The 22909-nt window shown below is 40.4% G+C and overlaps 1 non-coding gene and 1 pseudogene across 1 annotated transcript; one reads left to right on the top strand and one right to left on the bottom strand.

Annotated features, from left to right (window-relative positions):
• LOC139587539 (chloride channel protein B-like) overlaps positions 1-22909 on the bottom strand; it is a 77478-nt pseudogene that overhangs the window by 42692 nt on the left and 11877 nt on the right.
• TRNAA-AGC (transfer RNA alanine (anticodon AGC)) lies at positions 8079-8151 on the top strand. Its single transcript has one exon. It is a non-coding gene; the product is annotated as a tRNA-Ala (tRNA).

The raw sequence follows: 22909 nt of genomic DNA, 5'->3' as shown, positions 1-22909 counted from the left end.
GGACATGTAGAAACTGTAGCAGCAAAACATGCTGCTCTGCCCAAGTGAGGACCAGGGTCCTTCCTTAGGGATTTACCTCTCTCAGGACCGACAGTAGGAGCCTCCATCCCACCAACACACCATGTCCAGCCCAGCTGCTGCTGTGTTCTGTAACCACCTGCTCCTGTTTCAGCAGGGCCCAGTAATCAAATGGGGATCTCTGGCCCCAAGCCCCCATTCATCAGAGCACCCATTTACATGGGGAGTTTCATTCAAAATTATTATGAACTCCTCAGGCCAGGAAAAAAAAAAAAAAAAAAAAGGTTTATTATGGTAGCTTTTGTCCCAGAGAAAAATAATTTTCTCAAAATTTCTTAAAAACACTCTTGGCAGCATTATGAAGGTTTTAAAGTTAAAAATATAGCAAAATTTAATGTTTTGAGATGCTTTTCATGTCAGTGTAACTGGGAAATACCTTTAATATGGAAACAAATTAAATTTGGCAAAGAATTAGTACTTAAGACATCCCAATTGCATTTTGTAATTCAAAAGAACTGAAAACAGATAAGATAACATGAATTAAAAATAACTTCTGCATGTTAAATTCTTGTGAACTTTCATTAAGGTTTGTGTTACATGTCCCAAATGTACCATTGCATGTTATAATACACTTCAACCTTTTATTTATAAAATACTTTTAAAGCAACTGATAGCTAGAGCCAGAAAAATGACTATCTAAAAATGTTATCTTCTCAAATTACAACTTCATTTCCAATGTGTGTATTTAAAAGAGAGATGCAATCTCAATTTCAATATTTCAGATGCACAACAGAACTTTCAGTGCCAATTGAGTCCATGTACAATTCAGTCATGTCTGTTTATTTTACTGATAAAACCTGGTACCAAAGCTGACACAGCTATATTAGAGATAAAGCTGGACTCTCTTCCAGTCTGGGAATTACCTGCAGGCTAACCAACTGTCCCAGTGGTGCAGTTCTTCCATACAGATGATGAATGAAGGATTCAGAGGGGACTTGTTCTGACCTTCTTGGGCTGGGTTCACAAGGCTACCATCCAGAAAGAAAAAAAGAGTTCATTTCATTTTCCCTACGAACATAGATCTTTTATCAAGTGTTCCAGTGACCTGACAAATTGTTTATCATCCCTATTTTTCAGGTTAGAACCCAAGAAGCTTTCATTTGGAATGCTATATTGTCATCTCTTGAGAATTTTAAAATTGGATTTGGTTTGGCCTCTCAGATTAAACTACATCTCCCACGATGCACCATGTATTGGGCCTCCTTCTTGAATAGACCAAGAAAGTTTCTTTGGTGTTTCAAGGCAAATATTTCATTCCTTAAAGAAAAATGTTAATGTGGAACAACAAAGTTTATAGCAAGAGAAGTAAAATTTTTTTAATTTTTCTTTTAGTTTGAGTTTTTCAGATGTTCAGCTTTCTGATGAAATTTCCAAGGTTTTTGTAAAAAAAAAATCTGAAGTTCTCATTTCAGGTCAAAAAGAGAGGAGAAGCAAACTTTTTGAAATCATTCTAAACCAGGTGGTGGGGAAAAAACAAGCTCTTGCAGACGTCAGTGTTTACCATCACTCCAACCACAGAGTTATTTTACTATATTTGACCATAAGATCACATTAATCTTAGTTCAAATCAGCCTGTTCTGCTGCTTCCTGGTATGCCAAAAGCATATTCAGCTCTCAGAGAATTTTTCTCTTCACACTTCAGCAAACTATAACCATTATCAAGGAAAGGATCGCACTTTGGATGGCACTATGAGTTTGGAAGGGAAGTCCCTCCTCTTCAACTAGCCAGATGTAACACCATGTTTTGTGTGCTGAAAACAAGACTTGTTCCTTTTAGTACCAAAAGGACTGATTAAAACAAAATTTAATATGACATCTTGCAAAATATCCTGCTTCCTGTAATTCCTCATGCTGTAAGACCTGCCCTGGAAACCTGTCCTGGATCAAGATTGACTGGTCTCCATTTTCTGAATCTCACAGAAAGGCACCTGCACTCTAGTTGACTCTAAAGTCAGCTGCTTGAAGAGTATTTTTATTGTTTCCTTCATAGAATCATAGAATGATTTGGGTTGGGAGTGATCTTAAAGATCATCCAGTTCCAAATCCCTTGCCATGCGCAGGGACACCTTCAACTAGACCAGGTTACTCAAACCCCCATCCAACCTGACCTTGGCCTTTCTCTTACCATAGCAAGTTCTAAGGCAGCAAGTGCACGAGCAAGTCTCACATAAGACATAGTTTTCACTGAAAACCTTTTGCACCTCCAAGCCTGGCCAGCTCTGCCAGAGCACCTCCTGGAGTAACCCCCAGCTCCCTTTGCAGGCTCTCCTCATGGCCTCCACAGCACACCAAGTACCAGCAGGCACTCATAAACCAGGGAGGTTTATAAACCATTTCCCACTGTGAGCTGCTTTCACCCTTTCCAGCTTAAGGAGCAGACGGGAAGAGGGAAAAAACAGAGGTCAAGGTGGCAGAAACAGCCCTCACCCAAATGGAGGCAGGGGCTGCTCAAGGCTAACAGGCACTGCTGTGTCACTGTAATGAGGAATCACAGAATATCCTGAGTTGGAAGGGACCCACAATGAGGCTCAAAGGCACAGCTATACAGACTTTTTCTAGCATCCCATTTGTCAAGAAGAAACCAGAGAATTTACACCCAATTAATATTCACATTTAATCCAAGCCTGATACATATTACTATTTTCTTGCCCGGTAAATGTACAGTTTATCCATCTTTGTCTGTAGAATAGAGCTCTCGTCCATTAGATCTGGACTCCCTCAAGAGAAACTTTATTTAAGTCAATGAGGATTCTTGGCCTCCTGATGGTCTGTTTAGCAGCCAGAGATTATTTTCCCTGTTTGGCCTTCAAACATCAGCTATACACTATTACCTTACTCATCTCAAGAAGGAAAGACTCAGAATTTATATTTGTGCTAGCATTTTCTAAAACATCCCTCCTACTTGCATCATCATCACTGCAAAGGGTTTCAAATGAAGCATCCTGCATCTTACAACCACCGAGCAGCTGTCTGATTAAAAACCTGCACTGGTACCAGGCAGATTTAACATGCATTTTAGAAGTTTTGAGCTTATTTTTTTAACATCTTATATCACCATTCTGATTTTGTTATAACTTCTCTCTAGTTACCTGGACTGGGTGGCTGGCTGTGCTGTATCCTCACGTCACACCCATAAAACAATGTCCCACTTAAATTTATTGTGAAAGGAGGACAAAAGCTTCTTGAGAGTCTCTCTCAGAGGAACTGAGAAAGGCAACTCCAGAATTTCCAACAATCCATCCTGCCTATAATTTCAGCTAAGTACATTTTGCCTAAATTAGAAGTACTGAAGGAATACACAGAGAGGGGAGAGGTGAGGATTTAGTTGTTACTACGTGCTGTCAGAGCTATTTCATGACACTTAGTCCAGATGACCTGTGGCAATACTGTGGAACATGTCAGAAGTACACATTACAAGTGAGGTATTCAAATTACAAAAAAGAAAACTTCATTTTCATTACTAATGGAAAGTGCATAACAAAGACACATCAAATTTCCTAACTCTAGGACAGTGGTCACTTACAGCAATGTAGTTTATTATATACAACATGTTTTAATGTAGGTGTCAAACAACAGAAAGCATGAAGAAACCTCATTTCTGAGCCTTCATTACTGTCTTAAGAACCAGATTATTTAACATAAAGATTTTTATTTCTGCCATATTGCAGACTCAGACAGACATTAACAAGCAACTTGTCATAATGATCTGGAGCCCCATCAGATGGTCAGTATATTTCATATTTCAGTACCAACATCATGCCCGTTTAGCACATCCCATTCATTCACAGCAGCCACACCCACCATTCCCAGAAGAGACTCTGGGACAGAGCCTCTCTTGGGAGAGTTAATCCCCTGAGAAGATTTCCCTTTGATTTATATAACAACATTGCACTTCCACTTCCAAATCCTAAGAAACAGTCTCTTTTCTCCTTTAGTCTGCATCTGTCAAAAGCCTGACATTCCAGTGTTTCACACTCAGAGAAGGGTTTAGAGCCTTAACCTTTTCAGAATTAATTGCATTTCCCATATCCATCAGAAGAGATTTATTGAAGAAATAAATGTGGCCAATAAAGTGATATGCTGCTTTAATTCTGTTTGAACAGAACAGGCAAGAAAGGGGAGAGAGTCAGGGTTGCCTTCTATCATGTGTAATAGAAGGAAAAACAGCTTATAGGACAAAGGATCCAAATTGGATTCCAAATGAAACTTCTCTCAGCTTGCACATAGGCACATCAACAGCACTGGACACAGATACTAGGCTAGCCCAGAGCCACCTTTCCTCTTTAACACTTGTGAGACATTTTTATTGAGAAGGAAAAATAAAAGGAATGGTAAAAACACAGGATTAGCCAGAGAGCAAACACACTGTAGAAAGATGCTATTCCTCTTCCACGTCTAGAGCACCCTGAGGCCTGCAAGCCCAGGACACATGACACTTAAAAAGACATGGGAAACAGAAGGCTGTGGGAAGACAAGTCATAAGGCTGTTCCTTGTACTTGCCAAAAAAAATGTCACCACATCTACCCTTTACCACAAAAAGCTGAGGATGAGGGTCAAGTGTCAGCATGGGGGGTAGAAACAGGCAGCCAAGAAAGAAGAGGTGGGCAGATGCCTGTGGGGTCTGCCATGAGGGAAAAAAAAGGAAAAAGGCATCTTACAAACCTGTTCACTACAAGTCCCACATTCATAACTGTTTCCAAATGGAAGGCTGTGAAAAGCCAAAACAAACATTTCCAATTCTTTTTGAACCCATCAGACAATATAGGAAAAATATGTGCATTTTATGGTTTGAGGGCACAACCTTTTAATTATGTGTTTGCATTGTCATGTCCAAGACCTTTTTTCTCCTCAAAAATTAATATTTCCTCAAGCAATGCAGCTATTTATCTTGGATGAACATAAATTGAAACAGAATCTGCCTGTGCAGAGAGAGGCTCAGAAGGGTTAGAACATGACACCTAGGGGAATTCAGAATGCACTGCAATGAAATCCTCCTCATTTTTCCAGGGCCTTTTCAACTCGGTTCCCTACAGTTCTTAAGAGTTTCCAGATACTGCTTTGCATACGCTGTATGTGCATGTGCAGAGGCACTTAGAGAACAGAGAACAAGTACAGGTAGTGGGGAAGGTAGGGAGAAACTGATGGAAAGAAAATGTAGGAATTTCCTCTGTACCAGAGCTGAATGGACAGCAGTTCCTGGCATCTAAGAGCAGCAAGTGTTCTGGCATATAATCACCTCTCATTTCTCTGTGATAGAGCACAGCCTCATCCCCTGAGGAAAATGTAAAATGTCAATCAACTGCTTTTGCCCCTAAAGAATTATACCTGCAGAAAGACTGTAAAGTAATGGTGTACAAATGATACTTAAATTGTACTGAGGCATTACAAGAAAATCCAGGCCTACTTTGGAAAAGACATTGCATTTAGTCATAATTTGAGCTCTCAGAAAACTTGCATCTAGCGTGCAGGCATCAACTTTCCCCTCTTCAAGTCTTACAGATTTAGTTGGCCAGCAATTCACCCAGTAACTTCCAAGATATGCATAACAGCAATAACAGAAGCAGAAATAGTAGAGGTCATTTTTACTTAATTACTTAATGGATAAGTAAGTGCTAAAGCACCAAGAGAACACTGAAGGAGGATTTTTTCCATAATCAATCTAATTATTATTTCACAATAGAGAGGGTTTCTTGCACACACACCAACTTTCAAGCTAGAATATAAGAAAAATAAATGCTTCCTACAGAATTTACACAACCTAACACTAACATGGACCCTTGGTGTGAGTGCCAATGAACAGCCATTTTATCCAATACTTTGCAACAGCACACTAGGAGGGAAAATCCAGGCTTAATCACTCTGTGTGAATTCTGACATCTGCAAAGATTTCAATGAGATACTTTTGGGCAAAACCAGCTGGGCAGCCAAGTCTGGGTTTAGTCATGGGTGAAATTTCCACACACACTAACACTCACAGGCCTTGAATGTCCTGACCTGGAAGGGTGAAAAGTTCCCCCTTGTGACCTCAGCTTCACTTCTCTGTTGATTAAGCTGAATTTCAGCTGCGCCTTACAACTCGCTGTCCCCAGGTGTTGCAATCAGGGAGAGCAAAAACACCCTCTCTAAGTGAAAGAAAATTATTTGCAAATACTTCAGCTTTTAGAAGTTTGTCTGGAAAGTATTGTAGTGTGGACTCAAGATGTTCTGTTACGAAAGGAGGGGGAAACAGATATGTGAAATGTGTTCCAAATGAATCCCAAAATTTTGAAATCTTTGAGGCATAACTTGACCAGAGAGACCTGTGAGGTTTCCCATTAGATCACTTGCCTATACTGTAAATCCTTACTCCATCCATGAGGCCATACTCAACCCCAGCATTAAAAGGTGAATTTTACAAGGGCCTGATCCCCCACAGAAGGGAATTTACAAGGTAAGCAGTGTGACCTACAACTGTTTTGTAACCCAGCAGAAATCCCTTTTCTTCTTTGTAAACCACTGATGGCATTATCATTTTTCTAACCTCAAAAAAATTAAAAATAGGGAAAGAGACTGTGGAGGGACAGAATGTAAGAGAATAGTGCAGAAGGTAATCTCACACCTGAGGAGTTGCAGCTGTACTAATCACCAAAGATTAGGAACAGGCCTGCCCTTAACAGGCCACAGCTGTGTCCAATAAGAAGACAAGTGCTACAAAAGAGTGGGGTAGCTGGGTGAGGAGAGAATTGGAATTTGTTGTCTGTGCTGTGAAGAGAGTTGGAGTTTGTTGGCTGTACTGTGAAGAAGGAGTCAGTGTTGTGAGGAGCTGCCCATGAGAAACCACCAAGAAGGTATGGGAGTTTCACAATAAGATGACAAAAAGAGACGGTCAGATTTCTCAATCAAAGTGTTACTTCCAAACTTACAATCCACATTTAAAAGTTCCCAGATAAAACAAAACAAAACAAAAAACCCTCTTTGGGCAAACCAGAAACAGACAGGCCAATAATTTATTTATCTCTGGTTCAATGTGCACAAGGTACCAGTGCTTTTTTTAGCTGCAGCAGCAAAAGCTCAACTCAATCTTGGCCACAAAAATACTTGGAAACTCTACATACTTACCATTATCACAGTGAGGGGGATGATCAGTCTTAAAACACCTCTGAAAAATGAGGCAGCTCCAATGGCAGCAGAGACCTGTATCAATCCATATTCACTAGTTTGAACAGCAGTTAGGGAAACAAGGATCGAGCCCATTGTCCTGCCATACAAAGCTCCTCTGCACCTGTATACAAGAAGAAAAAGAGCAATCCTTTTGCCAGTGGTGGTGTTTTCTGGAAATGCTTTAATATTCTTTTCATTCCAGATTAATTTTTTCAGGTTCTGTAGCAACTACTTTCCCACAAAAAGCTCTAGCAACCTTCCTTAGTATGACCATTTACTTTATGCCAATCTCAAGCATGAAGCTGCCAGATTTACCACACTCTGAAAAAATAGGACTAACAGCATGACTGTCTTCATGACTCTCCAAGCACAATAAAATTAACCTTATAGCAAAAGTCAAAAGTATAGGTCACAGAAGGACATACTGAGATATTTCAGATTAAAAGGCCACACTTCTAGAACTCTAGTTTTATATAATTTCTCAAAATTAAGGCTGCATTTGTTCCATAAACCTGGCAAGTAAAATATTACAGTCATATAATAAGTGGGCAAAAAGGAGCAAAAGGTATAAATGACTTGGCCAAAACTATGAATGAAGTTATGAAGAGAACCCAGGAGTCCTCAAACCAACCTACACTGTAGAGCTAAGCCAAAATGTAGCACAATTGTGCAGGTAATTGCTGATGTGATACACAGCATTCCATCCCAAATGCAAGGAATTAGATATACAGACTCGAATGTCAGACAATGAACAGGATTTGTACATTCACTTCCCAGAAATCATGAATTATTATTATTCATACAATAGTAATTTTTATTATATATATTATATAGTTATTTCTTTTCTGCCTGTGCACAGGGGGAATTAGCTCAAATGGTAGAGCGCTCGCTTAGCATGCGAGAGGCAGCGGGATCGATGCCCGCATTCTCCAGCATCCCATTTTGCTGAGCAAGGGGCTGGAGAGCAGCACTGCAGGAAGGGCCCCAGGGCTTGATGGCACACTGAACATGAGCCAGCAGTGCCCTGGCAGCCAGGAGGGCCAACCCTGTCCTAGGGCCATCAGGCACAGCATCACAGCCAGGCAAGGGAGGGGATTATCCTGCTCTGCGGCCTCACCTCGAGTGCTGTGAGAAGTTTTGGGCATCACAATATAAAAAAAAGGCACTGAGCGCTTACAGGGCATCCAAAGGAGGTCACAAGGGTGGTGAAGGGTCTGAAGAGGAAGCCTGATGAGGAGTGGCTGAGCTCACTTGGTCTGCTCAGACTTGAGAAGAGGAGACCTCATCGCAGTGTGCAACTTCCTTGTGAGGGGAAGAGGAGGGATGGACACTGATGTCTCCTCTCTACGTGACCAGTGACAGGACTCAAGGGAATGGCTTGAAGCTGTCAGGGGGGGTTTAGGTTGGATATTAGGAAATTGTTTCTCATCCAGTGGGTGGTTAGGCACTGGAGCAGGCTCCCCAGGGAAGTGGTCAGAGCACCAAACCTGAAAGAGTCCAAGAAGCATTTGGAAAATGCTCTCAGGCACATGATATGATTCTTGGAGTGTCCTGTCCAGGGCCAGGAGGTGGACTTTGATAATCTTAGTGGGTCCCTTCCAACTCAGGATATTCTATGATTCTGTGATTCGAGGAGCATCATCTTGCACCATTACACAACTTTTTCTCATTTAATCATACAACTGATCTATTTTATTGATGGATAAAGTTCTGGAATGGTTTTTAAAACTCTGTGTAGTTCTAGACTGGTTATAAAAATTAGGTTATCAGGTCAAAAACACGAGTGCTGACTGATAGACTTAACTGTCTGTATCTATTCAGCCAAGTATACCATGTTCCAGCAAACACTGCATATTAAGAATTGATTTAGACAATTCTTGGGGAGGGCTGGAGGTGAATACACAGGGGTAGGGCAAAGGCAGGAGGCTGTGCACACAACTAATTCTTTCTATATTTTTTCAATATTTTTGAATGGCATTATGCCCTCTCCAGCCATGACCCCTTGCTTGCTGAACATTAAGCCTCTCAGCATTACTGCAAGAACCTTGCTCTAGGCCACAACAGCTTTCTAAAAATTATGACAAAGACCCAGCTGCAGTTTTCTCCAAAGTTCAGGGCATTATGTCCAAGATTAAGGTTCAAGCTATTACATACATAAGAAACAGATGAAAAGTCTGGATCTGAACCCATAGTCCCACAGTTACAGAGATGGAGCCAGAAGTTGAGACTCCTTCTGGATCCCCAGAGGATTCAAACAATCTAAACTTGGAAAGTCCACAGTTTTGGCTATGGTCCTTCCACAGCTATTCTCAGATGATATTTCTTCATTCTCTTCCCCAGTTTTAGCATCTTTTTCCAAGCAACTCATCCTGTTCTACCTGTACAGCTTCCTCCAAGCACTTGGTGCTTTACTATTGCCAAGTTTCAATCTACAAATTCAGATTGTTGCTACTTGACACAGGCCTTTCATACAGAGAGCACAAAGCAGGACTGAAGTGAAGTATAGGAATAACCAGGCCACTGGCAAGTCCAGAACCCACTGTTCAACAGCCAAGGATGAAATAAAATGCCAAAGCAATGCAGAGAGATGTGCATCCAGATTCTTTATGAGTCCCACGGTTAAAAAGTGATGTGATCCCTTGCTTCCCACCCTCAACTGGAAGCACAGCACCTGCAACACAGAGGAAGAGACATGCAGAGATACAAAACATTAAAAGTTCCTTCTACAAAAAGGCAGTTTTTAGTAGTCCTAATTTGCCTTAACCTTATTTCTAAAAAGTAATGAGTTTACATGACAGCTTCAGCATCTGGGGCACTTCCAGGAAACAAGGAATATATGTTCTCTCCAGTCTGGTCTGTGTGATGTTAATCCTGATCTAAATAAGGAGAACCTGCAGTGATTTAAACCAAAGACAGGCAACTGGACTACTTGAGCAGGACTTCTTTCCTGCTTCCTTTCAGAGGTAGCAACTCAGGATCTTCCCAGCATATTTGTCTCAATTAGTTCTGATATGTCAGAAGGGAGCATTACATTACTTTAAAGAAAACTTGCCCTATGAGTGAATATAGTTTAATATACTCTCAAGTTATTTGAGTTTCTTCTCAAGTATCAATCACATAACTCCCATTGATGGAAGGCTTGATTAGAATATCTGACTCCATCTGGACCAATCCATACACTTGATGAACTGCTCGTTTCTGAAATTTCCCTCTTGAGTTGATTTATGCTTAAATATTAAAAGCAAAACAAAATGAAAATTATTAAATGGATGAATATAACTTGCCTTTCTGCCTGTATAGGATGTGTCGATTTACACAAAAAGCCAACTTTCCCTTAAATATCCCAATTAAGTTGTTTTGTTAACTAACAAATCTAGTTTACTAGATCAGTTTGTTATTTATTGTGCTAATCTATCTGGTTTCATAATGCTTATATTCCTCTACATAAACTTCTGGCTGCTGAAACCCCAAATTCTCAAAACCAGGAATTACTTTATGCTGTCTGAGCACAAAAAATGAGGGGGGAAAAAATTGAAATGCATAGAGACTGGCCTTGACTGCTTTGCCCACACAACACTGTAACTCTATCAAAGGGGATTAGCTGACCAAGAATTATCATTCCTGAGGAGCACTTCAGTGGCTAAGAACAGCACTCAGAGCTGATGGATGCATTTACAATTAGAAAGCTTTGTGCTGGAGAGCGCCATGGAGAGCTGGAAGGACACAGAGGTTTCCTTTTTCCACAGCAGCACAGGCTATACTCAAACCACACCTCAAAGACGTCTGTCCCACGCGTTCCTGAAACTCTCCTTTGGTAAACAGTGGCACCAGTTATTTCAACATTTTGCAGCTTAGACTGCCAGTTATCATGCTGGCCACAACCAGCCTCCCTCCACAGCTCTGCTATTCCTGGATGCTTTCTCAATCCCTGTCATCCGGAACAAGTGAACTCTCCAAACAGGTACAGCTTCCTTCTTCCAGTCTGGAAAGCAGCCAGTGTGCTCTGGACATCACCACGAGCTACACGGTAACAATATGAACTCTGTTCCTGGAACAAAGAGCAGGAGATCTGTGGTATTTGACCCACCTGATCCCTGCTCAGAGCTACAAGGAAAAATTAAAATGCAGCCAATATCTAGCACAAGAAAAATTTCTTCCAGACCCCAGATTGGCAACCAAAGGGACACAAGATGCTTCCCAGTCTTGTATTTGCTTTTCACATTATTCCAACCTCTGAAACAAGAATATATTCCAAATTCATAATGGTCAATAAAAGAAGAAAACCTGATTACTCTGCCCTGGTTTCGAAGCCATATGATTGTGTGACTCATTTATATCAAAGCCTCAAGTTCTATACATAGGTCTTTGCTACCAGTAAAGGAATGCACACTCAAAACCAGCACATCTGAGAAGCAATTCGAAGCTTGCAGCAATGCCAAAATAACTGAGAGAGAAACAACAGAAGAAAGTGGGGTTTTTACAATTAAAGTACAAATGGTTGAGCAAGAAGAGCAAAGCACAGAGAGTGGAGGTGTAGGGCTTGCTTACACACAGGGTTTTGTACCACTAGCTCTTCCTGTTTGAAGTCAGTGCATTTAGTAAAGACAGATTTCTCCCTGGTGGCAACAGGAGAACTGCACTGTCACACTGCAGGGATATGTGTGCAGTACTGAGACTTGCTGGTGGAAAAACCCCATTGCTTCTTAAACCCCTTCTATTGCCTTCCTGTGACTTCCTATTCCTCCTTCTCCAAGGAATGTCAATGCCTGCCAGAAGAGCTACAAAACACTACCAAAAGCACTGTTCAGTGTAAATGTGTGAGGAGAAGCTATGGTAGAAGAAGTGCTGTCATGCTGGCATAGCCACATACAGCCTCACCTGGAGCTGCAATCTTTCACTATCACAGTTTAAAAGCAAAACCATTTGCTTGACTGGGTTCAATCAGTACACAAGACAAAATTCAACACCTTACAATTTCTTTGTTATTTGGTTCTTATTGCATCTCCTAAAGTGGCAAGAGTGCTTATTGCTAATCCATTGGATCTCAAAAGGGTAATTGTATTTATCTGCTCCTGGAGCACTGATTGATAATCTCACATTACGCTGAAACGAGCCAAATTTAAATGGTCCTAACTAAAGTCTTAAAGCTGCACTCATAATTCCATTTTTCAATTCCTAAGAAAAAGAGAAGAGTGAACAAGCGACTTTTCCACATTTAGTCTTATTACAAGCTCATTAGAGACATCATCACTACCTTCAGCACATGCATGACCTTTCAAAGTTCAGATCAATTTGATGCTAATTCCTTTCAGATCTATCCAGTTTCCACATGATGTACTCTTTATAACTTGTAGCCCCACCAAATGAAAAATTGACACTAAGCCCATCCTGCCTCTAGATTGGATCAGCCTGACTATTTTTGATTCAGAGACAGACAAATAATTATTGTGGTTTCAGATATTTTTTCCTTAACAGCAAAAAATAGTTTTGTTTTGAAAAATAACATTTGCAAGCATTTAGTCCTTAAAATAAAGAGAGGGAGAAAAAAAGTATGTCAGAGTGAGGGAAAAGACTTTTCCTGTAGCAACCCAAATAGCCAGAGATACCAAATCCTAGTACTAAGTGACAAAGGCTGCTTTTACAAATCAAATGTAAATACATGTTATAGCAAACAATACTGAATCAAGTATTACAAGTCAAATAGACTAGAATTGGTGGCAAGCATGGGAAAGTGTGTATCCTTTCTATATAAGTATATATTCGTTTATATAAGTACATATAAGTTTATGTAAGTATATACAAGCTGTTTGGAATTGTGTTGGTTCTGGCCCAGTGGGATGGCACATGGCAAAGACCTTGTGGAATTCAATACCATTTTATATCAGGGACATCTGAAAAGCTAGGGACAGGGAGAAAGGGGCTCTTTTTCTTCGAAGAAGGAGTAAGCATGGAAGGCATAGGGTCTGTCCACCTTTGTTTTCCTTGACTTGGGTTTCATGAGCATTTGGCATGTAAATCATCCTCTCTTTGTATATTTTTGTTATTACTTTAGTTGCTGTTACTTTTTCCTTATCTCAGTGCTATTTCCAGTAAATTGCTCTTATCTCAATGTGCAATTTCTGCTTTTTTCTCCCACCAGAGAGGGAAGGGGAGCAGCTCATAGTTTTTAATGGGAGTACTGAATTGGGGAACACCATTCCTACACCATGAAATTAGTCCAGTCACTAATGGCAAGCTAGTCAGTATTTACAGTTTGTTTGATGCAATGTAAATATGTGTATTGATGTGTAATGTGTATATTGATGGGCAATGTGTATATGATGCTGCCCTCATGGAAGGACAAATAAATACATTTTACAAATTTGTGAATTTACAAAACTGGAAGATGGCAGTGGCCATTTGCAATGGCTGTGAAATCAAGCTGTAATTTAACCTCAGTCTAAGTCTTTTTCTACTTCCTCTGAATTCCTCACCTGTATTTCTTAAGAAATATACTTGTACTGCAAAGCCTGTATCAGATTCAAGGATATCTTCAGGTGTTTAACCACACAGTCCCAAGCCATTCAGCCACATATTCCCTGCCTGTTTATCAGCACAATACTTGCCATTTTAAATTCCTGGATTACAGTTTGTACTGGGTTACCTATTCATGTCCTCACAGAGAGGACTGATCAAATCATGTCCCTCAGCCAACTGGAGCTGAGAACAACAAAGATTTTTCATCAGTTTCCAGTTCCAGATTTCCAGCTCAAACACAGCCTGTCTTCTATAGATTTATATACCTATCTACTAGGCCTTTACATTTTGTAAAGCAGAATTAGGATTCCAAATTGAAGAAGAACTTGTGTGATACATACAGCCACGTTTCATGCTCTTTTACATGTTTAGTTCCCTTTAGTTCTTTTTTTCCTTTCCCCCCCCCCCGCCCTTATTTTGACATGTCAGCAAATGCCTCTTACTGGAAAAGTTTAAGTGTGATTAAATTTCAGTGATTAAAAGATTAAGTGTTACTTTCGTCTCTACATGAATTCATTTTAAATACTCAGGTCTGACACACCTTTGAATTTTTTCCCTCTGAAATCTTTACTAACTGGAAGAAATGGTTAATAACTGTATTCACATAGATAGGCTCATGGTGATCCTCCCCACTTATGTTTCTGAGTTGTTTCTCATGTGGCAATTTCTCACACTCAAGACAAGAGCACAAGGAAGGAAATACAGTAAATATCCTGTAATACTTGTCAAGCATACCTGCAGGCATTAAGCAAACAGCCCATTCTGAGATGTAAGGATGGACAAAACAAAGAAAGAAAAGTGTCTAAACCCACTAATGCCACCACTTACCACAAGAATCATACCCTTTTGTCCTGCCCATGTATCCCACATTTGCTCATTAGCAATGAGTAAAGCTAAGACTCCTCCAATCTAACTTCAGGGATGCGACTGCTGCAGCCAGGGAACTGGCCTCTGGCTCTGTGGCCAGCAGAGAGCACTGGTCCCTTCATGGAGATTTGGAGCCCATGGAATGCTCTACACACGGCCAGCTTCCCACCCTGCACCCTGGCAGATGGTGGAGATGCAGCCAGACCCAGTTCTTTGCAGGCTGCCACTTGTGCACAGCAGGGACTCAGGATCTGTGCATCTTTCCTTACATTTTTTTTCCATTGGTACTTACAAGTATGCTGTGAGTCAGAAAGGGTCCATTATTTCAATTTAAATTCCTCCCCATTTGTGCAAATCTGAAGTCCCTGGTCAGTATGAACAGTTAAAGACTTGTTTCTAACTTGCAAACTTATTGCTTCCCTTCTCTCATGAGGATGTTATGACAGGATTAATACTCAGTTAATCAACAGAAAATGTTCCTAGACATCCTAGCAAGACTAGACAGCTATAAAGCCTAGAGCTAATTATATGCTATGTGGTGGAGACACAGACTTACAATCCAAAGGGCTGAAGATACTTTATCAGGTCCTTCTCGTTTTCTACATGTTCATTATGAAGTAAACATGAATGAAACCAAAAATATTTGAAACAGAACACAGCACAGCAGAAGTGGTTTTCACTGGCTGCTTTGCATTCACCAAAAGCAAAGGGAGTTTTTACATGAGATGACTGCACTGCATTTCAGTGCTGCATTTTTCATCACAATATAGTTCAGTATAACAGTTATATTTCATTCAAAACTAATCTTCAGGGTTTTATCTTAATTGAGATTAATTTGCATTTCTATACCAATTGAAGATACACCCAAAATAAAAAGATATTTGGAAAATATTTCAGTAGATGTCTGGAGAAAAATTACAGGAACACACAACCAGAGTAGTAATATATTTTCCAAACACAAAGTTTCTTCCCCTCTGTGGATAGGTATTAAACAGCTCAGATAGCACATTTATGGAAACCTTCAAGCTGAGATTCAGCTGTGTGCAGCTGTGACAAGTTGTCAGACAATTGTATCTCAAGCCTTTGTTCCCCTGTATCTCAAAGATTACAAGCTTAGGGGCAGAACACATCTACAACAGATAGATGAAACTGGGAGTAGCTCAGTCTTCACAAAGCTCAGGTCAGGTTTTGTTTTTGAAAACTTGACTCTGGGACAGTTCAAACCCAGGTCAACATTTTGCCAGAACTCTGAAGTCCAAAGGGAGCTAGAAGGACAGCTAGCCTAGAGCCAGTGGCTACACATTTAAAGCAGTAGCCTGTCTTCACAGCTAGGTAGAAAGGAAAATAATCCTCTCAACTATCCCTTTAAAGTTTTGACAGCTTATATATTAAGTATAGATGCATATATCCCTAAATTGTCCACCCTGCCCATGGAAACCCTGAGCTTTTGGAACAGAAGCATTAATCAACGCGATTTAAAAAAAAAAATAGAAAAAGAAAGATAGCTCTGCCAGATTCTTGGCAAAACATTATCTACATTGTGATTTCCTCACAGAGAGAAAGGTGATGAATTGAGGAGAAGCAAATGCAGGCCAAGGGGCAGCAGGGCTCTTAGAAGACAGCTTCGTCTAATCTATGGGCTGAAGATTAGATATTCAATTCCAGTCAAAGGAATGGGACTCCGGGTTATGTTGTGGGTGTGGAAGATACTGTGATGGGTTCTTTCCAAGTTTAAATGCAAGCTGGTTTATACAAGATTATTTTTGGTTAAAGTCACTGTGACATAGTTTCTTTCAGCTGCCTCATTATGTGAGTTTATTAAAAAAAAAAAAAGTTGCACGGTTCTCTCTCAGATCAAACAGTTTCTTTCCTGCCTTTTTCTGCCAAGTTATAATAAAATAAGGACTGTGACCTGAGCAGGATCTTCTACAGCTAACAGAAAAGGAAAAACAGTCTGAATAAGAGTTCATGCTACAAAGTTAACATTAAAAAAAAAAAAAAAAGCAGAATTTAAAAAAAAAATTCAGGATTAAGGGAAAAAATATATATGGAAAAGCTTTATAAGCACCACAGCCTTACAAAACACATGCTGTTCTCCCATTTTCAGGTATGAGCTGGCAAGGTGCTAACCACTCCATGAATTTTTGGAGCCAGCAAGGCATCACTTCTTGAACAACATAAAATAACTCTGAGGTGTTTTCTTAGTGTTTCCTTTCTGTATGGCACAAAATCTTTGCTAGATGGTCTTACATTCAATTCTGTAGTGTCTTCTGACACACTGGCTCTCACTGGCTCGTGTTGGTGCACGTCTTGGTTTTTATTCCAGAGAGCAAAAAGCAGTGGTTTTTACGTGCTCAAGCAGTTTGTGCAAGGTTTCTGTAATGCACCATGAGAAAGCCAAAGGCTTCCCAATGGTAGGAGAAATGGCTGTCAAGCACAGCACTCCAGCTCCAAATTGTTAAACAGTAATGGTTACAAACCCAGCCCCTGGCAAACAGAGGTCCTTGGGAAGCCACGGCATTTCCACAGGACTAATGGGAGTCACACATGGGACTCTGCTCCTTGCCCTGCTGGACTGAAAACTGGATTTTGGTTAAGACATCTCATTGCAGTGCTCAACAGCACAAACCATGAATCTAGAGAGATGGGGGAGCAAAGCTGCAGCACAACGTGAGAAGGCTGGGCAGGGGAAAGGCTCTCCCTAAAGCTGAGAATTCCTGTTTTCCTTACTGACCTTACTCACTCTTTCAAACGTGGAAGCAAAAAGCTTGAAGTGAGCTTCATCGGGGTGTGTTCCCTCAGGAGAGGGGGAGCAAACACACTGCCAACAGAAATGCCAGCATCCTGCCACTAAGAGGAGCTGAAATTCAGCTGTCATCCTCAGCACGGGCATGCTCCAGCACAGCCCTTGCACCGGGATCCCTCCTCCTCCTCCTCGCCAGGTCAGATTTCACCTCTGATGTGCCAGCAGAGAACCCAACAGCAGATTGCTCCTCTGACCAAGACACGACTAGGCAGAGGAGGTGGTGGGCTGCCAGAGCACACATAGGACTTCCAAAAACTAAATGAAATGCTCTCTTCCTGACCCTATGGAGAGGTAAACCATTGGGAAACATGCATCTGTACCAGTCTGTAGAGAGCTTGCAGAGACTTGACTATGTGCCTCAACCTACAGTTACTTACACTCTCAGCTCTAAAAGTTTCCTCTCTCATATTCAAAATTTTGTTTTCCTCCCAGGATCATGCAGGCTGTCAATGCAAGTCAAGGTGATTGCCTTTCCCTGAAACATATGTATTTTTGCTGGCTCAGAGTGGAAGCTGCTGAAGGGATGTCTGGGCTGATGGTAGGAGAGCATCTCTATAACCAACTCACTGGTCTTCAGTTGAGCAATCCTCTCTCCAGCAGGGAGAGAAGAGAAATCAAGATATACAAAAAACCAGATATGGCATACATTAAACATACTGGAAAGTCTGCCTGTAAGAGGGTAGAAGAAAGGGCCTTCAGCATGCACCAGTTTCCCTAAAGATAGGTTATCTCAACACTTAAAAAAAACTGGAAAACTCCTCAGAAACAATTCCTCAAAAATAATGGAAATATAGAAAACTTTTGACAAGTAGGTATTTTCTAAAGAGACTTCTCAAATATGCTAAATTTACTAAAAGTGCAGTAGAAAAGTTCTGAAGATTTTCTTTCTTCACATTTAATCATAGAATGGTTTGCAATGAAAGGGACCTGAAAGATTATATAGTTCCAATACCCATGCCATGAGCAGGGACACCTTGCACTAGACCAACCTGGCCTTGAGCACTTCCAGGGATGGGGAGTACACAACTTCCCTGATTAACCTTGTCCAGTATCTTCCCTCCTTCAGAGCCAAAAATTTCTTCTAATATTGAATTTAAACCTGCCCTTTTTAAGTTTGAAGCCCTTCCCCCACATTCCATCACTACGTGTTCTTGTAAAAAAGTCCCTCTCCAGCCTTTCTGGAGAGGCTTTGGTATTACTGGTATTTCTTCCAATACCTCTTAAGGTATTGGAAGGTGCTCTAAGGCCTCACCAAAGCCTTCTCTGCTCCAGGCTGAACAAATCTAACTCTCTCAACCTGTTTTATAGGATTGTTAAGGTCATAATGTTCTTCATAACAACATGCTTAAGCTATAACCAAAGCATAAAACTGAAAAGCATTAAAATATTCAAAATACAGGAACCCTTTGCCTATACCCTTTCTTCACCAATGGCATGACTCTCCCCAAAAATGTATGATGCCAAATGGAAATTCCAAAGCCGAGATGTAAAGTGGCCCCATCATGTCTTATCAGGACATTGGAGCTCTCCATAGATTGCAAATAAATGCAAAAGCACACCAACACCACTGCTATGTGCCACTAAGCTGATAAAGTGTCAGCAGAGTAGAAGAGCAGCAGGAAAATGACTCTGCAGGTAAAAAACTTCAAACATACAAACCAAATCAAATCAAACTAAACAAAGAAAAAAACATCTTCTCTATTCTTATATTCCTACCAACATTAAATACACATGCATGCATTTTGAAAACCCGTGTTTTCTTTACTCTGTTGCACATTGTTAAGTACCAGCAGGTCAGATTCATGTTCCCATCCAGCAGTTTGTGACTCACCCTCATTAGTATCTGTAAATGTAATATAGTTAAGAGAACCATATTATTTTTTTACAAAGATAAGCACAGTCTTCAAAAGGTTGCTTGTTTTTCTAAGGGACAATTTTGGAATTGAATTAAAGAACTGCATATATAATTGATTCATCTTTAAATTTAGGGGGAAAAAGGAAGCTCCTGGAAGACCTCTAAAGACTGCAAGGAGGATGGTTGGACTGAAGGCCAAGATGTTCATGTCCAGCAAGTTCTTAATCTGAGTCAAAGAAAGGAGAAAACTGTTCTGAGCATCCTGCCAGTGACATGAATCATTGCATCCTCTCTCACAAAACCTGATACCTCAAAGTAATTTCCATGGAGGAAATAAATCTTCCCTTTTGATTTAGAGAACTCAGCTAATTCATTTAAAGCTGATCTCTTCTTGCACACCTCACAGATGTAGAACCAAGCAGGTGAGACACTGGTGTTGGCACACATAGGAGAAAACTGTGATGTACTGCACTTACCACTGGCACTCAGCACTTCAGGTTACATCTAAATAACATAATATAATGGCTTTAATGAGCACTTCAAAAGACTTTGCTGAATCAGAGCTTTCCTGAATGTTCATTTCTTAAGTGTCAATCTGCATCCATGGGCACTGTGATAATTTATAAATTTATTTAAGTGAAACTGTGGAAATTCATGCTGAGCTAGAACAACTCACAAAACAACAAATCACAGGCACAGAACATAATCTGGCAGCTGTAATAGTAATTGAATTTTCTGCTTGACTCCTCAAGAAGCAGCAAGGATGAAATCACATTTTATCTTCCAGGCAACAAAATGGGGTCAAGAGGTCAGTGATAATCTATTAAAAGTTGTGAGAATATTATTTCCCTAGCCCAGGTTCAGAGTTACACAGCTTTTTGTCACAATTAGGATATGAACAAAGAGATCATAAGCTGTATGAAAAGGTACCTGCCAGGCTCTGGGAAGATCACATGTCAAAAGTTGCCTGCAAAAAACCCTTAACTGGTCTAATCTTGGGGTTAGTGGGTTGGACAAACTGTCAGCCTGACTTAAATTGCTTGAGTGTGAGGTCCTCTTATTGTTCAAATTATTTTTTCTCCTTAATTTTCTTCTTGCCACTAATCTTGGTCTTGCTACAAATAGAGTTTAAAAAATTCACCCTGTGGCTGCACTAAACACGGGTGGTATTTTCTGAAAAGGGAAATACCAGGGTCAAAATCCATTCAGGCTTCATGAGCTGGTCCACAGGGTGCTGCAGACAGAAAAGCTGGGTCTGGAAGAGGGAGAATCCCAGCAGCCATTCCCAGGCACCAGAAGTTCAACACCTGCATGTGCAGTCACAGGGAGCAGGGAGAGACTCAAGGTATATCATGCCTTAGAACCAGGATTATAACAAGCACCTACATAGGTACCCTGTGTACTATGCAAAACTTTAATAATGCTATTTTTACCAATAGCTGTAACAATATCCATCTTTTTCCAAAGGATTTAAAGAGATTTAATATTTAAGGTATTGGAATACAGAGGGAACAAGCTTTATTTGAAGTAGAAAAATGATCTGTTTTATTTACTTCGGAATCCAAATATCTTGCATTATATTCTACTTAATTCCAATCCTGCACTAAAACTAAAAATAGGCATACAGGATTTTACTAGTTTTTCTCTCTACCTCCATTTTTGCTAAGGAAAAGATATACTGAGATATTTGCTTTCAAGTAAAATATGCAGATGACACTGTATGTGTGTGGCAGTAAAGGTGGAGTCAAGAGAGTATTCCACAGGCTGTAAATGAAAGGTGGCACAGTATACTCTTTGTTTTTGTTGTAATACAAACCACAAGCTTTGGCTAGTCATCAAGAAAAAAATGGTACCTACAGAGTAAGTTTCACCTTTAGAATTAATCCTATGGTCTTTGTAAAAATAAAGTGAAGTTTCCTGAAAATCTCATGCTCTGGAGTACAATAAATTCCCTTGGTAGCATTATGCTAGGTAGAATGAAACTTAAAAAAACCAAATAATTTCTTGAGAAACATAACCCACAAGCTTTCAACTCAGTTTATTCACAGTAAACTGTGTTTTGTTAATGCCACAAAATATACAAGAAACAAAATTTCCCCTGAGCCTCATGTTCAGTGAAATGAAAATGTTTCTGCTCATCTGTACCACATTAAGAGCCAAAAACTTATTGAACCCTGCCAGAAGTTATGTCATTAATAATTTTAGCTAACTTTTCCCTCTAGTAACACTAAGAGAAGATAGAAGGAGACAGAATCCACTGCTCTTTTCAGAAAACATCCTCAAATGAGTGTTAAAAGAGCAAAGCTTATTGTAAAATAGCAACAGAAGCGAATCCACTTTCCCCTCTGCACGCAGCTGTTCATTACACAATACTTTGGTTTCAACAATTAATCTGGCTTCAGAAGCCTTGACCTCTTCCCTGCCCCCATAGCCTCACCTTTCTGCCACAAACTCTTATCTTCTTGGTGTGGAGCTGCAGCTGTTGGGGCACCTGTACTATGGGTTGGTCCACAAAAAGAATTTGGGTGGAAGCCCAATGTATTCTCCACTTTCCCCTGCTAAATCTGTGGTAAAGCAAATATATCAGGGAGCATGCATGTGAGAAACATTGCCCATTTTCCCAACCAAGGTACAGCTACATGTGGAAAATGGCAGGATCTTTAGTTTCTGCATTCCTAGAGGGATACAAGCTAGAAGAAATTCAGAGATCAATGAAAGAGATTCAGCCACTACTTTAGGAAAATTCACCTATAGTAAAAAGTAGCAAAAAGGGGATTGGGATTCAGAATACAAGGCATTTATTTCTAGCTCACTAATTGATCTCCAAGTCAAATACAAAGAAGGGTATTGAGGCTGGAAGAAGTGAAGATCCAGACACTTGCACATCACTATTGGATCATCATCATCAGGAGCAATAAAAATTAATGACAGACATGAAAATAAAAGCAACTACTTTTAGGTAGACATAAGGTAAAAGGTTGTGTCATGCTGGAAGGAATAAAGCAAAGGTGGCTGAGGCTGAAGGTCACTTCCATTTTGCAAGTGGGAACAAACAGTGATTGCATCTTTTCAAATGTTTAATCTGTAAGCACCAAGGAACAGGGGCACAGTACAGCAATGCCTGCAACAACAACAGAGTGCTTGAGCCAGCTACAGAAGGGGACGACAGTTTATTTAAGAGCTTCTCTGCCTTTTTCCTTTACTTTGAAGTATCTTCTTCTATACAGCACCAACACAGAAAATTATCTTATGAATAGCTAATAAGAAAACAGTAGATGTTCTGTCTCTTCACTGTGATTTAGAACAAAACACTCTGTGTTGTATTTCAGTGATTTCCAGACATAAAGCGTGAAGGCTTCCAAAACCCACTGATCTGATAACTGTCCGTATTCCAGCTTTCCCCCTTCTCAGTCCCCCTTCTCTGATACTCCCCCAGCAAAAACACTGAAAGAAACAAGCCTAAACCCCTGCATCTATTTCCCCCCACACCCACACAGTACATACCCATAACAGAACTCTTTTCTCAGCTTCAAAAATCCAAAATGAAGAGAGAAGAGGAGAGGGAGAGGAGAGGGAGAGGAGAGGGAGAGGAGAGGGAGAGGAGAGGGAGAGGAGAGGGAGAGGAGAGGGAGAGGAGAGGGAGAGG

The sequence above is a fragment of the Agelaius tricolor genome, unplaced genomic scaffold, assembly GCF_023055355.1.
Source record: "Agelaius tricolor isolate 1412-34295 unplaced genomic scaffold, bAgeTri1.0.p SCAF_2, whole genome shotgun sequence".
Taxonomy (NCBI): domain Eukaryota; kingdom Metazoa; phylum Chordata; class Aves; order Passeriformes; family Icteridae; genus Agelaius; species Agelaius tricolor.
This window is presented reverse-complemented; position numbering and strand designations above follow the sequence as displayed.